This window comes from Anolis carolinensis, chromosome 1 (assembly GCF_035594765.1).
Source record: "Anolis carolinensis isolate JA03-04 chromosome 1, rAnoCar3.1.pri, whole genome shotgun sequence".
Lineage (NCBI taxonomy): Eukaryota > Metazoa > Chordata > Lepidosauria > Squamata > Dactyloidae > Anolis > Anolis carolinensis.
In genome coordinates, this window is record NC_085841.1 from 249,939,695 (window position 1) to 249,958,674 (window position 18,980).

Below are 18,980 nucleotides of genomic sequence, written 5' to 3' on the forward strand. Positions count from 1 at the left end.
GAGGTCTCTGCAATGGTCAGTTACTGATTCTGCCATTACTGCTCTGCCTCCCAGCATTCATATCATGAAGCAGCAACATAGTTCTGCCAAATGGTAGAGCCATCCTTTCTGTGTGCAACATAACCATGTTCTTGCTCAACCATGTCAAATACCAGCAATCATTTCAAATATCATATATTTAGAGAGGGATTTCCCATTTGTAAGAGCCAAGGGACTTTATCAAAATGTTGATATTCTAGTGTTTTCCTAATGAGAATAAACCATACATATGTGTATGGTTTTCCCCACTCACTGTATTCAGTGAGGATGAAATCTGCTTCCATCTGAGCCTCCCAAACCCCAGAGGTTCTCTGAGAGCACAGTCATGTTGGTGGCTTTACATTCCAAATCACCCTCAGACAAATCATTTCCTTATTCCACATGTAGCCTCCCACAGACTGATTGCCAGAAGGGACTCTAGAATCTTATTAGAGCTTTTCTTTGCATTCCTCCATAAACATACCAACACCCTCTCTAACCTAGAGCTTTGCATTTTAAAATTCAGAAGATTTTCTGCCAAGGCAAGCCTGAACTAGGCCCCTCTACGGTCCACTGGAAGGTTATTCAAGTATTCATAAACCATAAAAAGAAGCCCCGATGAAGAAACTCATCAGGGAGCTGCAAAGATTTAACAGCAGGAGAATACACTATGGTCCCATTATTTGGAAACAAATACCATTTGGCTGACATTAATGGATCTTACATGGCATTTTATACACAGGACTGAAACCAGAACTTTCCTCTCAAAATGTCTGAATCACATATAAATCCAGAACACCTTGGAGAAATGTTGTAGTATTTCATCCTGTATTTTAAAAGTATTATTTGTTTTGACCATTGATATCTCCTATTAGTTAATACTTTTTTGTATGGAGCATACATGGAACCTCTTTAACTGCAGCTCCAACATAGCCCATCCCACAACAACAAAACAGGGATGGGCTTGCAGCACTGCCTAGTTTGGAGGAAGTCAGCAAAGCCACCAGCCAATTGAAAAACAATAAAGCCAGCAGAACAGATGGGATCCTTGCTGAAATCTTTAAAGAGAGCAGACGTGAATTGACACAACAACTCCACCAGTTCATTAAAAATTGTGGATAACCGAGAAAATCCCAGCAAACTTCAAAGATGCCACCATCATCATCCTTTTTTAAAATGGAGGAAAGAACAGACTGTGGAAACTATTGATGTATCTCTCTTCTAACCCCCGCTGGGAAAATCCTTGCAAGAATCCTTGCAAACCACCTTCTATCTATATCAGAAGACAACCCTCCCAGAATTCCAGAACAGCTTCCGTCCCTCCAGAAGAACAGTGGACATGATCTTCACTGCACGACAGCCGCAAGAAAAATGCAGAGAACGAAATCAACTTATGTACATGGCATTTATTGACCTTGCAAAGGCATTCGACACAGTGAATTGAAGTGCTCTCTGGATCATCCTCCAAAAAATCGGATGTCCTGACAAATTTCTGAATATCCTGCAGCTCCTCCATGATGACATGATGGCAGCAGTCATGGACAGCAATGGCTCCCAAAGTGACCCATTTAAGGTGGAATCAGGTGTCAAACAGGGATGTGCTATTGCCCCAACCTTATTTTCCATCTTCATTACTATGATACTGCACCATTGATGGGAAGCTACCTACCAGTGTGGAAATCATCTATTGGACAGATGGCAAGCTATTTCACCTCAGCAGAATGAAAGCTAAAACCAAGGCCACAACAACATCTGTTATAGAACTCCAATACACTGATGATAATGTAGTCTTCTGGCCCAAACTACTTGTCCAAATGTATCTCCTCCTATGAACCAACTAGGTTGTTAAGATCATCTGAAGAGGTCCTGCTCTCGATCCCACCTGCCTCACAGGCCCGGCTGGTGGGAACGAGGGACAGGGCCTTCTCAGTAGTGTCTCCCCGGCTGTGGAATGTCCCCCCCAATAGTGTTCAACAAGCCCTGACTCTCCTAGGTTTTAGGAAAGCAGTGAAGACGTGGCTACGTGCTCAAGCATTCGAGGAGTAAATATCTGAGGTGATATGACTTGAATCAAGGCGTACGCGAAAGGTGTCAGTGGACAAATCTAACTACATATGCATTTTAAAATTTTATAATTCATGTTTTAATATAGTTTTTAATTGATGTGGTATTGTTGTAATGTTTATTGATTTTGTTATTGTTTTATTGAATGTGTTCTGTGCAATGTAAATTGCCGACTGTTGTAGGCCGCCCTAAGTCCCTACGGGTGAGAAGGGAGGGGTAAAAGTGATGTAAATAAATAAACAAACAAATAATAGTCTTTGCTCATTCAGAAGAAGACCTCCAAGCCACTTTAAACACCTTTGCAGAAGCATACAAAAAGCTTGGCCTCTCACTCAACATCAAGAAAACCAAAGTGCTCTTTCAGCAGGCACCAGTCAATCCCTCTGTAATGCTGGAAATACAACTTAATACTGTAATGTCAGAAAACATTGAACATTTCTGCTACCTTGGCAGCCACCTCTCCACAAAAATCAACACTGACGCTGAAATACAACACCGCCTGAGCTCTGCAAGTTCAGCATTTTTCCAAATGAAGCAGAGAGTGTTTGAGGACTGGGACATTCGTAGGGAGACCAAGATGCTTGTTTATAAAGCTGTTGTCCTCCCAACCTCGCTATACACCTGCAAAACGTGGACCGTCTACAAACGTCACTCTCAACTTCTGGAATGATTCCATCAGTGTTGCTTACGAAAAATCCTGCAAATCTCTTGGGAAGACATACGGACAAATGTCAGAATGCTGGAAGAATCCACGACCACCAGCACTGAAACGACGATCCTTCGCCATCAACTTTGTTGGACTGGCCACGTTGTCCGAATGCCCAATTACCATCTCCCAAAATAGTTAGTCTACACTCAACTCAAGAACGGAAAATGGAATGTTGGTGGACAGCAAAATATATTTAAAGATGGGTCTAAAGCTAACCTTAAAAACTGTAGCACAGACACTGAAAACTGGGAAGCTCTGACCCTTGAGCGTTTTAACTGAAGGTCAGCTGTGACCAACAGTGCTGTGGAATTCAAAGAGGCACAAATGGAGGGCAAAAGAGAGAAACATGTCAAAATTAAGATGTGTCAAGCCAATCCTGACTGGGACCGCCTTCCACCTGGAAACTGATGTCCTTACTATGGAAGAACATGCAGGTCACCTATGGACCAGTCACCAAGTCCCTACACTTGGAAGGCAATCATACTTGGACACGAGCTGACTGCTGATGATGACATGGTAGACATCACACTGGTATCTAGAATTATTTAACAACAACATGCTGAATTTGAGGAGCTTATTCTTGTGATCTTCCCCACACTTTTACACAGCAGGAATGGGAACCTAGAAGTGCTCCAAGTGCTATTGGGAGTTTAGCTCCCAGCCATCCTAGCCAGTGGAGCAAATGGTCAGGCATGAGGGAGTGCAGACAATATTTCAAGGGATGCATGTTCCCCATAATACCATAAGCATCATGGAGACACCAGATCCCATCTGCTTTTTGAAGCTAAGCAGGGTCATCACTGATTAGTACTTGGATAGGAAATTCCCAAAGAATATCAGAGGTGGAAGTCTATCTTTCTGAGGAACGCAATGGCAAACCATTTTGAGTATTCCTTTCTTAAGAAAACCTTGTGTAGTTACTGGGGTTACCACAAATCAATGGTGGCTTGAGGGCATGCATACACATACACACACAGGCACATACACACACACACACTTTTGTTTCAGAATAAGCAACACACAGTGAGGACAGAAACAAACATGAAATATAAAAAGGATTATTGGATTGACCAGTCATTCTTAACTGCATGGTACAAGTTGAGTAAAATGCACTGAGGCCAGAATTGTTTTGAATTTCATTTTTTGGGGGGGATTACTTGTGTTTGCATATATGTACAATATTAGAGATGAGACCGAAATCTAAACACATATATTTTATACACATTTTATACACATAGTCTGAAAGTTATTTCAGACAGAATATTTTTAATAACATTGTACATGAAACAAAGCTTGAGTACACTGAACCATTAAAAAGCAAAAATGTCACTCTCTCATCTGGTCAATTTTGGAATCCTGTATAAGGGATACTCAGCTTGTAATAACTGCAAGTTGCAAGTATGTATTTTTCAAGCACAATATTAAGTATATTCCAGCATCTCCCCCTCTCCATTTTCATTTCTCCTAAAGCCAAGGATATTGGATGCAGAACCCTTGAGTGACCTTCCCATCAGTGAAGCATTTATTGCAAATAAAATATATGGTCCTTAACTCTTACTAAATCTTGTCATATACAAAGTTCATAGAGCCACATAAAGTCAGGGCAGCTTCAATCTCAAATCCATCCAAACCCTGCCAAAAGTTGGAAAGTAGGTTCTGGCATGGTCACAGCTAGTTAGTCCATGTCATGCTCTAGGGAAAACTGTAACTAAGTCTCAGCATTAGGACTGTGTTAACACAGATTAAAATTCCACAAGGTTTTCCCCAACATAGGCACTTTAATCATTCTCAGACAAAATAATAATAATAGCCTGCAATAAGCAAGGCAGCTCTATAGAATGCATATATTAACAGAACTAATTTTATCCATTCTGAAGACATTAAAAAACTATAGGTTTTGACTTATGATTTATGATTGCACTATAATGTTGTATAGCACTGTTGTCATACACAGACTAATTGAAATTATTATTTAGGTTACTTTTTGTTTTATCTTAACAGAGCAACTTCCCTCCCAGGTTTCATGGTCAATGAACCGGGAAAGAAGTGGTGCCAATCTGAGATCAGGCAAGCAAAGCCCTGAGCTTTTAAGCTGTTGGCTCAAAAATATTTTCATTTATCTGTATGTAAGAGTTATTTCAGCTATAGATTAAGACACATAGTTCAACAGCAAAGGGTCAAGAGGAAAGAACAAAGAAGAAATACAAAAAGGATACAGTACCTCATTCATTTTTGTTTTCCCTCTCTCAAATCACCTCACCCTCCAGTTTGCCATTGCTTCCCAACCTGATGACGCTCAACCACCAGCCTTACATGGGCTTCAAAATCCATGGTCCAACTGGAATGGCTGCTGTCTATCTTTTCTCCATGCCTATTCAGTGCTCATGTGAGGCTACTAGGAGCATAGATGTGTTTGCAACCTTTGACCCTTAAATGAATGTAGCAACCTGCCCCTTGGCTCAGGACATGAATGCTGCAAGAAAAAATGGTCGCTTTTTGAGGTGAAGACATTTATGTCTTCTCCGCACTTCCACCACCACATTCAAACTGGAGCTAACAGCGGGCGCTCACTCCACTCCCGAGATTTGAACCTGGGTCCTTTCAGTCTGTAAAAGCTTACAGGGATGTATTAGCCCCTTCAGAAGATAACCTTAATGCATCCACTCCCACCAAAAATACCCTCCAAATCTCATCTAGGTGAAAGGGGAGCATGCTCACCATGCTCACTTTCCTGGGCCATATTTAGGACATGCTCACTTTCTGTTTATTTTCATTTTTAAAAAGGCCACTCATGGGCATACACTCCCACCCCCAGTGGGAGAGATGAGACATGGTGGAAATGTCCAATATAGTCCATAAGACAACATTTTGAACCAAAATGATGACTGCAAATCATGCGTGTTTCCAAACATGGTAGAAATAACCTACATACCCCATAGAGTTCCTGTGGGATTTGTTTGGAACAGAAATACGGATTCCTGAGAGGCTGTACAACTGCAAAACAACAGTTGGGGTTGGGGTGAGGGGTTAAACTGGCCATTTTGCCCCCAACTTGTTTTAGGCCTGACAGGTGCCTCTTTTTTTCCAAAACTGGAAGTTCACTGAATGTATTTGATACACTTTCCTAAGAAGAAAGATTTTGCAACTGAAGAAATGCAGGGCGATTATCAGATGCTACCAGGGAATGAAATGGGAATATCTGAATTTGTGCTTTGCTGCCTCTTGCAAAGTGAATGGTCAGGCTATAAGTTGGCTGGTTCATTCCAACCAGGCAATCTACTAGCTGATCTGGTTAAGTTAAGCAAAGCCATCGGGCACAGAGCAGTCTGTCTGCCCAACTGGTGGTGAAATGTTTTAGGTCAAGTTTATGCAACAGGTATATTAAACTCTGTTGTAGTAGGAATTCTGATACCCAAATGTTGAATAATAAAAGCAACAAAAATATTCTTTTCCAACCCTAAATTATGTTTAAGAAATAAAGATTACCTGGTGAAAGTAGGAATGCATTCATTTTCATTGAAATAATGTGTGCCTTTTGGTCAGTTCTGCTATTCAGAAATTCCTGGAATCAGTCTTCTTTAGTTCTAAGAGGCATGTCCTTGGCTTCTTTTTGTGCAATTGGAGATCTTAGTAACAAACTACATAGCTCCTGCAAGTCTGCTCTCCTTTCTCCCCATGTCTTCAAAACCCAAGCCTTTTGCTTGCCAACTTGCCAGTTCTCCATACCGTAGTTTTCCTGCATCTACAAAAGCAAGAGTATTTCCAGTCTAGACAAAAAGCTGCTCTCACTTGCAATTTATATGAGATTTTTAAACTTAGGTTAATAGATACAAGCAAAAAATATGTTGTACAACCACATTCCTTTCCCATATGACTTTGACCTCACCAATGACCATTTACATTTCTGCCACTTCCACTGTGTTGTGAATTATTAATAGGTGAGCAGCAGCATGAAACTCCATGCTGAACTTGTTTCACACACAAGCATTAACTATAGCACTCCCCCTCCCCGATTTAATTACAACGTACCCCTGCCCTATTTCCCCTGTATGCATATGGGGGAGGGAGGAGCAGCATCCTTCATCTGAAGAGCCCTCATTTAAATTCAACAGCTTAGCTGCACATACTTAACCATTAAACTGATTTATGTTGCGTAAAAGATCAGAACGGATCACACCTTGTGGCCAAATAACCATTAAGAGGTTTCTGTAAAGATCATTAATTCCCCTCCCTGGACAGTTAGTTTAGCAGTAAATATGACGGAGATGACTTTATCCAGTTAACCTTAATCAATTTGTTATTATGATTGGTCACCTTACCCTAAATAGCATGAGCATCAAAAAAAAAAAGGGGGGGGGGGACAACACTACCATTTAAAAATGCAGTTAATGAACAACTGGACAGCATTATGACCTTCTCTGACCCCAACACCCCACAAAGTCAATGGACAGATTAAATGCACTGGGCCTTTGGGCCACACAACAGGCTCATTACACTGAAAATGTTGTACCTTCAGTGCATAGTGGTTGATCAAATTAAAGGTTCATTTACACAACTCAGTTATAGTGCTATTGCCCCAACTTTGATGGTCATGGTTTCATACTCTAGAATACTGGCATTTGCAGTTCAAGGAGAAGTACATAGAATTTTCAGTCAAGTGCCTCAACAAACTACACAACCCAGCCTCTACAGGATGTTGCCATACCAATTAAACAATAGCATTATAATTGGATAGCGTGAAAAAGTCCCAGAAGTGGAAAGGTTTATGGCAGAACTAGATTGGAACTGAGACAGAATGCAAACCTCTCTTCTTACATAGACAGGATATGGTTTCCATTTGAAGGAGATAGCTCAGTATAACCTCATTAACCTTGGCATTTAGGATTTTTATATCGGGATATGATGTTTTAATTATGTATTGCTATCTGATGTATTTGTATAAATTTTATATGCTGCATGCCGTTTTGAATCCCACCCATGGGAGAAAAGCGGGATAGAAATGAATAATAATAATCCTTACTGAAATCAATAGGATTTTGTCATTTTAAAGTTTTTAAAAACTCACTGAGTAATGTCTAAATGTGCAATGCCAGTCACCAGTTTCAAGAACACAGGAAGAGCATAGTTCTTGAGTCCTGCACAACCAAGATTTTGCTTAAGCCGCCATAAGGAAAATCATCATTCTGTCTCATCAATTGCCAGTAATAGGTTATGGAGACATACTTCACTGAAATCCCTGAAGGTTGATGTTCAAGCTGCTTTCACCTTTAAAAGGCCATACAAATATTATCCCATCCAAAGTATTTTCTCAGAATAAATCTTCTACATTTTCTGATACTCTGGGTGCATCTACATTGTGGAATTAATACTATTTAACACTCCTTAACTGCCATGGCTCAATACTATAAAATCCTGGAATTTGTAGTTCAGTGTGAAAGCAGTACTCTTTGACAGAGACCTTGTAAATCTTTTACTCTCATGATTCCATAGTATTAAATTGGTGTCAAACTGCATTAATTCTACTATGTAGTTGTACTCTCTGTCTGCCTGTCTCAACAAATTTCATGGATCTTTCCAGCTGCTTCTGCTTTTCCCCTCAAGAAAATAAGAGAACACAATTTAAATGTGGGAAAGCAAAGTTTACTACCCCAGTTAGTGATTATGCCACTGCACAATCACATCTACCTCATCTGCTGTCACAAAATGAAATGTATTATGGCTATAAAAAACTCTTCAGCCTAAAATCTGGACACGACTGATAGTCTTAACTTCAGCAGACCCATTGATTCACACTATTCAACAATTGGTTCAATGAGTCTACTCTGTTTAACACTACCAAAAGGCTTCAGGTTCTTAAAAATGCTACATATATGTATTGATATTTTGTTGTCTTGCTAGCATGTCGTCTGTTATTCCTTACGCCAAAGATGATCAATGTGATCAGTGCCACCAACTGCGTTCCCTGAAAGACACATTGATGGGATGAACAGGTGTGTATGCCTGCATGAGGGAGGGGAAAGGGCAATTTTAAACTTTTTTTTTGCTTTATGTCATCAATTCCATGAGATTCAATTTCAACAGTTTTTTTTTAACTAAGCAGGCAAACCGTTGCATGCATTTTATATAAATAAATAACACTTTTCAAACCTGGACCGAAGTAACCTTTCACACTCTCGTATTTTCTGTTCAGACACCGAGTCAGTAAATCACAACTCCCTGCATGAAAGGGTTCATTTTGTCAGGGTGCAATTCACTTACTTGTCTTCTGTGCTCATTGTGTCCAGCGGAGAGAAGGATAGAGTCAAAAAGAGAAAATGGGAGGGAGGGAAGGAAGGAGTCTAAGACCAATCCACTATCCTTTCTTTTTCATGCTCAGCTACAGGTTCCTTGGGGCTTAATGCTTTTTGTCTGAAGCCTATATACGGATAGACAATGGAGCATCACTCCTTCTACAAAGATGCACTCATCTCCTAGCCTACTCTGGAAATCATAATTCGATCATGAACAAAAACACTTTGCCCAACAAGCATGCTGCAATTTGTACTCGAACGCATATGTGAAACTGCACTAGGAGGTATAAAAGGACAACGGAACATGTGTTTAGTTATGTTTGGGGAATCGTCATGTTGTTCGTGATGATGAAGACAATTGACAGCATTACTGTTTTAATGGCAGTGCCTGGCCATCAATTCCCATAACTTGTCACATTCTGAAAGATGAAAGGCCATTGTGTATCAAAAAGAGAAAGGAAGAAAGATATGAATGGAGGACATGCCATTCGTGATCTGCACACAGACCAAGAGATCTGTTGCTGTTGCTGCAACCATGACTTTTCCATTTGTCTTCTCTGGCTGCCCCTCAAGTCTAAGCCTTTCTCCCCAAAGTATCCTTCTTTGCCTCCTGTCTTTGCTCCAAACTCCGTGATTAAAGGCAGTTTTAGATGTTGTAACACACAAAGAAGAGGAAAGATGACTCCGTGTTTTTGATCTCCTTTCAACTTCCTTATAATGGGATAAATGTAAGCCCTCTGACAAATGAAGCTGGGGAGCATCTGCATGCGTTCAAGTAATAAAATCTGGGGTAGTTCCCTTCACTGTCTGATTCAGAGGCTTTTATGCATCTGTTCCTGTTGGCATTTGTTACTGTTCGTTTCAGTAGAAACCTTGTAAAATAAAATTAAAAGAGCAGGCAGCTTGGCACGCATGAAACAAGTGCACTCTTCAGGAATTCATTATTGAGCCAGACCTGAAATGCAACACTAGAAAGCAAGTTCCTTAAAGCTGAGTAACTTTAATGGCCTATTGTGTTACTCATCACAAAAATGATTTTAAAATCTTTAAAGTTTATAGGATATTACATCCAAGTCTTCTTGGACTTGAGACTCAACAAAGATGATTGCCGATTGTTTATATGTCAAGCTTCTGGGACATGGAACATGTCTTTTGCTTTATGGCAAGTCAGATCCTTCAAGGGCATGCCAATTAGGAAACAAGAAGTTATCTGAAATCAATCTTTACCAAATTAAATTGACTGTATTTTTACATGCTTTTTCTGTACAAAGTCAGGGTGAATACATATCCTCAAACAGAAAATACAACCATGCTGATATATCAGCATAAAAGAACCATATAAATAAAAAGATGGTTCAGATTACTACCATAGTAATCTGTTTAATATAATCCTTATCCTTGATATAAGATCAGAATTAAGAGGTTAATTAATACCTTCTGTGAACAATAGCCAGATTCTGGCCTTCAAGAGATAATATAAATTACAGTTCTAATTCTGTTACAAAGTTATATGCACCGCAATGGTTGTCTCTACAATGTCAGCTCATCACACACTGGACCCATCTGGATGATTTATATCCAGGCTAAATTTGTAACTGTTTGCACCATTGTACCACTTCAAAGTGGGAATCCTGCTGTCCAGAGGCATCCAATAGAAGCCAGAAGCTTCTTTGGTTGTTATATGAGCCCTGATGGCCTCGGGCACAAGGGAAGTCCTGACCTGACCTTTCTACATCAGAGAGCTCAGAAAGGAAGCAACAGGTGTAAACAATGACAATTGTGGATGCTTTCATAGAAGTATTCCTTTCAGTCTCATATCATGAAAAGGAAGAAGGGAGGGGAGAGGGGAGGAAAGGAAAGTGGTAGTATTGTTAAGACTAATTGGTTTTTATTTTCACTTGCGCTTTCATAGATATAAACCTCTTTGGAGGCAATACCAATCAGTACTAAGAATTCAGGAGTAAAACAAATCTATAACCTTGTGGGAATGAGACAATTTAATAGAATCCATAAAGTTTCCAACCATGACCATTGCCCTAAATTCTCAAAAGACTGTAATGATGTAAAAGATAATCATGACGGAGATAGCAGCTTTTTGACCTCAGGTTTTCTGTGATATTTTCACTCACAGGTGGAGAAGAAAGTATAAGATTGAATACAGTAGAGTCTTGCTTATCTAACCTTCACTTATCCAACATTCTGGATTATCCAACACAGTGTGCCTCCCGCCCAGATCCACAACTGTTTCTCTAGGCAGCAAGGACTGAACTTTTCACGGGTTTAACTTCCGACAATGTTGTTACTGCAAGTTGATTTTATGCAATTCTATTTTTAATTCGTAGTCAATTTGTTAGTAGCCAATATATTTGTAGTCAATGTTTTCAATACATTATGATGTTTTGCTGCTAAATTCGTAAATACAATAATTATTACATAACACTACTATGTATTGAAATGCTTTTTCTGTCGATTTGTTGTAAAACATGATGTTTTGGTGCTTAATTTATAAAATCATAATGTAATTTGACATTTAATTGACTTTTCCTTAAGCCCTCCTTATTATCCAACTTTTTCGCTTATCCAACGTTCTGCTAGCCCGTTTATTTTGGATAAGTGAGACTCTACTGTATTTGCCTTTTATGTTGTTAGCTGTTCCAAGTCCTGTGTTGGGGGACAGGGCAGGATATAAATCGTTTTTATTTCTATTATTATTGTTGTTGTTTTATTAAGATTCTGTGGAACCCCCCACACCATCATCGGAGTACACGGCCTCCACTATAAATAAAATGTAATGACATGCCAACAAAAATACTGGTGCAAAAAGCAGTAGTGTTGTAATGTGCATCAATGCCACTAATTAATAAGCAATGTTCTAATTTACTTTATCACTCTCTTACAAAAAGCAAAAGGCTAATCATTCCTTTTCACTGACTGACTAAACACCATGCCCCTTTGAAGTTTAACCTTCTACCTTTATTACATGTAAGGAAAAACCACCTGCATGAGGTCCTTTTGTGGGTATTACAGATAAAATTTCTACAGAAGTTCACAGTTTTTCAAAAGGTACAATTTTTCATATGGCAGTTTTGAGAATTATCACATATTCCATTGGTACAGTATTAACCATCCTTTTTACATTTGCCATTGCAGAAAGCCCTCACAAATGTGTATGTTTAGTCATTTTCAACTCTTACACAAAGCAAATTCCTACAAGGTGCATATCATTGTGTTACATACTATTTAATAGTTATAGGTTCTTATTTCTTTTCTGGGACTGCACAGGACATTATACAGTAGAGTCTCACTTATCCAAGCTAAACGGGCCGGCAGAAGCTTGGATAAGCGAATAACTTGGATAATAAGAAGGGATTAAGGAAAAGCCTATTATATATCAAATTAGGTTATGATTTTACAAATTAAGCACCAAAACGTCATGTTATACAACAAATTTGACAGAAAAAGTAGTTCAATACGCAGTAATGTTATGTTGTAATTACTGTATTTACGTATTTAGCACCAAAATATCATGATGTATTGAAAACATTGACTACAAAAATGGCTTGGATTATCCAGAGGCTTGGATAAGCGAGGCTTGGATTAGTGAGACTCTACTGTACATGCAAGAATGGTCCTCTGAGCAAGGTAATCCTCACTGAGAAACCACACACTCCAAAACAGGTATGGACACTCAGAAGCTGAAGCAGCACCACTCCCCATGATCTTGAAGGCCATATTCCTCACCACTTCCCACCAATTGTTTTTATTTAAACCATCCCCCAATATCCCTAGGTTTTTTGAGATTTAACCATTACTCTCTTAGTCGCTCTTTCTCTCACTTGAAAGTCTAATTTCACAAGTCTTTTGGGAAAGTTTTGTGAGGGTTGGTGTTGAGTAATTGTGGCTCTGGACCAGAATTTCTCAAACTGTGCTCCTCCAGATGTTTTGGACTTCAGCTCCCACAATTTCTAACACCAGGTAAATAACTGGGATTCCTGGAAGGTTAAGTCCAAAACACCTGGAGGAATACAATTTGAGAAACACTGCTCTAGACAACTCTCAAGAAGGGTGGATGAAATGGATGCAATTAAAATTAATCCTGGCATTGCAAAAAAAAATATCCTTATAGCATCTTGGAAAAACTGGCTCTTTTAAATTGTTTAAATAACCTTGCAAATTCATTTTACCTGTTCCTTCGTAGAAAAACTGCAAACGTGGACACCCTACACCACCACTTAGTTAAATGCCACTCTATTTGGTCAAATAGCATACCTTGTCAAATACAACTTTCCCCTGCATGTTCAGGAAAGTCCATTTTGACATGAGTCCCTTGCTTTAAATATTGGAATTTCTGTTCTTGAATCATATTCCCAAAGCTACTGCAAATGCAGAAACTGCTGAGGAAGATAAATATTTGTCTCAATTATTTTCATATAATGCAAAATCAACTAAGTATAGAAAACAGTTGTGGTAGGTGTAATCTTAATTTTTTTTCTGGAGTTACCATGTCCACACTCGATCACAGCTGCTCTTCCCTCAAGGCACTGAGGACAACATTTTTGTCTCCTAATAACTTGGCAAGAAAATCTGAAGTGAAGGATATACAAAAAGACAGCTACTGCATATCTGTTAGGGTTCTAGATATCCTATTCTACAGGATGCACCATTTTGGGGGGCATGAACTCCAGTCTCATCTTGAGGCCATGAAACTACATCAACTCCATTTTTCTTGATTTCTGGGAGCAGATGCTAGTTGTGTTCACAATAGACAAGCCACTAACCATTTAGTAACCCCCAAAATTGGCCTTATTTAGAAATGTTGAGGGTTCACCTGCCAAGACTTCAGTTAGCACGGCACTGTTCTTCCTCCTCCTCCTCCTCCCTGGCCAGAAAGACAGGGCAGATCCACATCATGCCTCAGAGGAACTCCTCTCTCAGTCACCTGTAGAACCAAGAGTAAGAAGAGCAGGTGCCAGCTATACTAGTGCACATCAAATGCTCTGGGGTTGACCTGCTGTTAGCATGGCTTGCATCGACTTGTGAAAAAAACAGGTGAGATGCCTACTGAAGTCAATAGATCAACTGCAGAGCATCAGTACACAGCAGAATGATCTCAGATGGGGGCCATCTGTGACTACTACGAATTCTTCCTACTCTCAGTGATCAAGGTCCTCAATGCAACCTCACCTTAGGGTTTAATCAGCCTTTTTTAAAAAAAAATACTTCCCTATATACTAATGTATAAGTCTAAAATTTTAGTCAAATAATCAACCCCAAAAACTGGTTCAATTTATCCATAGATTAATGTGAGTAGATTTTATGTATCATATAAAAATGATATAACTTCTTTGAGCAAAGTAACAAAAGGCAAGATCTTAATCTACCTTGGAAGAGCCTAAAAGATGCACTAGCCTCGTCTACTCTCTCCATATCACTGTTTCTGGACTTTTAGAATGCTTGGGTGGGAAACTGGCATGGCAGCTAGAGGCAGCTGGTACTCTGAGGTGATGCTGGTACTTTCCACTCTTCATAGAATAACCCTTAACTGATTCACAGGTCATCAAGATCAGTAGTTTTGGACCCGAAATCCACCCTGACTTGTTTACAAGGTCCACCTGTACACAAGTACGTACATATGGTTAATTGATTGTAATTAAAATCTTCCATAGTACCACCTTCAGTTACTAGTGGTAAACATCATTAAACTAGCATAGGATGAAATAAAGGCATAAACAGTCTGGGATATTTATTTTTGTTATAGGATGCTCCAGCATACCATAACTTCCCTGCAGAACCCCTGGATTCTCAAGAGTGAGTCAATGAGAAAAACAGGATGTTCTGCTTCTGGTATGGTTAGGAGAGGGGGGAAAAGAGTATGTTCAAATTACGGTAGAAAAAGAGAAAGATCAGTGAGAAAGATTGGTGACAAGAAGAAAGAGAACTGGAAAATCAAAAGAAAAGAAAGAACAGTAGGCTGGGACAAGAGAATAACACTTGCAAGTTCAGCACTTCTATTTCAGTAATAAAGCACAGGGAGCTCAGGTATTGTATTGATATGCTATTGTAAGAAAAGGAAGGATTTGAGTCCTACTTCGATTATTCTAAGTAAATGCTTGTCATCTATAGTTTTTTAAAAATATATATAAGCATGACTTTTTAAATAATCCAATGGTTCTATATGCCACAAAAATAAACCATGATCACTACTTTTTTGGCCATAATTCCTGATTCCATCACTTTTCCTTCATCTACCTACATGCAGTGAGCAATTTCCAATGTACATGCTTCTTATGCTCCAGTGGAGCGCACTACGATAAAGCAAAAGGTAAGCAGCACACATTTGGCCTGATTACACAGGAAGCCGCTATTGGCAGAGAAACTGATTCTCGGTTTACAAAATCCATTCAGACACTTCCACAAAAATTCACATCAGATATCTGATCTTGCTGAACAGATAATATAAATACATTGCACCCAATAATCCAAGTGTTATCTGCGTTCCAGCTCCCAAATCATGCAATATATATACCTGGTGTAATTTTAATAACCAAGAGCCACAAAGAGCAGACAAAGCACAATAGCCATAGCTTACAAGGGAACATTGATATTCTCTCACACATGCACACTTAGATTGCATGTAGGCATCAGGTACCTTATCTAAAATGTAAGCATAACTGATTAGAGGGGGCAAATCTCTCAGTAAATGGTTTTAGAGAACCAAAGTGAACCCACACACATTCTTCTTTTTGCCGATTCCAAATAAACCCTACAGCTCTAAGACAAAAGACCCTTGTTCAAATAAATATCAGCTGCCAAGAATCAATACTTTCTTTAAACAAGGATTTATTAAAGGAAAGTGGTTTAGGCTTGACTAATCACCATTAATTTTAAAGTTTTAGTTAGATGTAGCTACCACCATCTGAGTAGTTTTCTAATGAAGATATATAGATGTTAAGATACAATCGGCGCTAGTCAACAACTTGCTCTCTTCTACTTACTACCAGAACAATTTGACTTCAGTTTCCAGGATCCATGGAGCTGTTAAGAGCTAGAAAGAAAGGGCCCAACTAAATATGAAGTTACTGTTTTGTCTCTGGAGCTCCCAATGGCTGCACAGTAATCTTTAGAACCAAGAAGAATGATCCACTAAATTAATCAGTGACTCAAGTAGTGACCAAAGGTTAAGAACCACTGGGTTACTCTATCTGGGACTAACAAATGGTTTTGAGCCAGAACTGGGAAACAAGATGTACTGGAATAAAGGCTAAAATATACATTGTGATCTAAGGGCACATTGGCACTCTCTCTGACTCTCATAGGTAAAGGAAAAGGTTTTCCCCTGACATTAAGTCTAGTCGTGTCTGATTCTGGGGGTCGGTGCTCATCTCCATTCCTAGGCTGAAGAGCCACTGTTGTCCGTACACACCTCCAAAGTCATGTGGCTGGCATGACTACATGAAACACCATTACCTTCCCACCAAAATGGTATCTACTGATCTACTCACATTTGCATGTTTTCAAACTGCTAGATTGGCAGAAGCTGGGGATAACAGAGGGAGCTCACCCCACTCCTCGGATTCAAACCGCTGACCTTGTGGTCAGTAAGTTCAGCAGCTCTGCGGTTTGATCCGCTGTGTCACCAGAGGCTTCTCGCTCTCATACACATACAAATACAGTTATAGGGATTTTTTGAGAATGTGACATACACCTCTCCCAGTCACATACATTTTTATCTTTAAGTTCTGTTCCACAAATGATTGATCAGCACTACACATGTATCAATAGCGCTATCTATCTCCTTCCCTATCTATCTATTTTATATATGTTATAAATGTGTATCTTGTCATATTCATATTATGTATATTTTTGGTTCAAAAATGAACATATTCCATATGTAGAATGCCAAGGTAAGCATACAAATTACTTTCTTTCTAGCCAGCACAGTCAGGTATGTTTTGCTAACAGTGCCTTCCCTGCTTGGCTCTGACTTGTTGCTTACAGTATGTGCCATAATCACTTCCTTTAGTCCAAAACATCTCAAGGGAACTATGATGGGCAAAGGCCTTGCTAGTGTACAAATGCCATCCTTTAACTATGTTTGACTTCTGGCACAGCTGCAGAGTCTAAAGAAATTACTTGGCAGTGCTGCCTGGAGGATTCTGGGAGTTTTGTTGTCTAAATAGAAATAATGTTGAAGATCCATAAGTGTCTCCTAGAGCAGCAATTTTAAAGCTTTCTGCCTTCTGTCTGTTCTTCATTAAAATACCTGCTGATGAAGTATTTCTGACAATTTTAAGAGTTTCCACTACAGTACACATTCAGTTAACACAGGAAAATGGGTAAGGCCTGTCAGTCCTTACCATCCTCCCAACACAAGCTGCGAGAGAAGTTCACAACATGAAGTCACCTTCAAAGGTCCTTTTCCCTCAATAATGTATCTAAGTTTGCAAGTGCACAAATTAAAAAAACCTTCAGATGATAAATTCATTCAGGAGAATCTGGGCGGGCAATTCATAATGGGTAGATCACTGGAACATTGCTAATTAAAAATACAAAGAAAGTGAAAGAATTCTAGCTCGTTCTAATGGACACAAAGATTCTAGACCATGCACAAGTCATTTTGCCCACTGTTGCTTATTTTCCTAAGACTAGAAAATAATATATACAATATGGACCCTATATCTGCAGGGGATAAGTTCCTGAACTCCTGCCAGAAATGACTAAAGATTCACCCTGGAGGAGCTAGAAAATTCCTAGAGAAGTATTCTCCTAGGAATTGGCTAGTTCATCCAGGGTTACTATATGGTAACTTCTGGAGCAAATATGGAAAATCTAGATACTGGTCCTGCAGGTACTTCACTGAAAAGCCCAAGTTGGGTATTTTAAATCCTCAATTACAGTGAAGATGTAGTGTATGCTATCCCCAGATATTTTTGGCCTACAACTCCCAGAAATCCAAGCTAGTTTACCAGCTGTTAGGATTTCTGGGAATTGAAGGCCAAAAACATCTGGGTACCCCAGGTTGAGAACCACTGTTCTACAGTGACTTTTTAATGACATTAATAAAAAACAGATCAGGGGAGCCATCCTATGTAAATACTACATCAACGTGCTCAAAATCCACAGCAAGAAGTGTGTGTTCTGCTATATATTTTTCAAGAATGCAATGCTTTGATGAATGCCAGTGCCTTGCCATTAGCAAATATTTATACATAATGTTTCTACAAGAATAATCACCCAAAAGGGACACCAATGAATATTTACCCTTTCCAGAAATAGTCCAAATGACTATATGTCAAAACTGGTTTTAAATACATGCTTCCACAAGACTCACAGAAAGATGTTGTTTGAGCTATCAGTAGCAGTATTTACCCTGTAGGCAAACTCAGGCAACACCTGAGAAAAGTGGGGAAACAGTGCTTATAAACAAGCTGTAATGATTTGAGTTTAGCATATTGAAAAAGTAGTTAGGAGAACTGGTGTAGTCTTAAAAATAAGATGGCTTCATCGCTGCAGGTTATTAAGCAGAGGGCTAAGAGTGGCAGTCTAATGTTTGCACATGATAAAAAAAAATCACATGCTTTAATCTAAGGGATACAAAAACAATACCAACTAAAAAGCTGAAGCTTAGATCAGAAGTTGCTACCGTAGGAATAAAAGAACGGTCCTTTTGGCAACAAATGTTACAGATTTATGATGATAAATGGAAGCTCTTACGTGTGCCCACGATCCAGAGTCACCTGCAGAACAATAACATGCCACTCAGGTTTGCAAAACAAAAATACAGGAACTTTACTGATTCCAAGAGATAAACAAAACAATGGTATTTACAATGGTCCCTCTGATCACTTACAAAAGTCCAGTCATAAACAGTCCTTTCTCAATCCACAAATCTGCTTCAG

General features: G+C 39.2%; 1 protein-coding gene across 10 annotated transcripts in view; it reads right to left on the bottom strand.

Moving 5' to 3' along the window:
- Positions 1-18,980, bottom strand: part of sema5b (semaphorin 5B) — a 583,141-nt gene that overhangs the window by 495,809 nt on the left and 68,352 nt on the right. The window contains exon 1 of one of the 10 annotated variants that reach the window (XM_062971293.1): positions 6,278-14,535. The exons of the other annotated variants lie outside the window; for them this stretch is intronic. The gene's annotated coding sequence lies outside the window, so the exon portion shown is untranslated. Of the gene's footprint in view, positions 1-6,277; positions 14,536-18,980 lie in introns of those variants that run through there. 10 annotated transcript variants of the gene reach the window in all.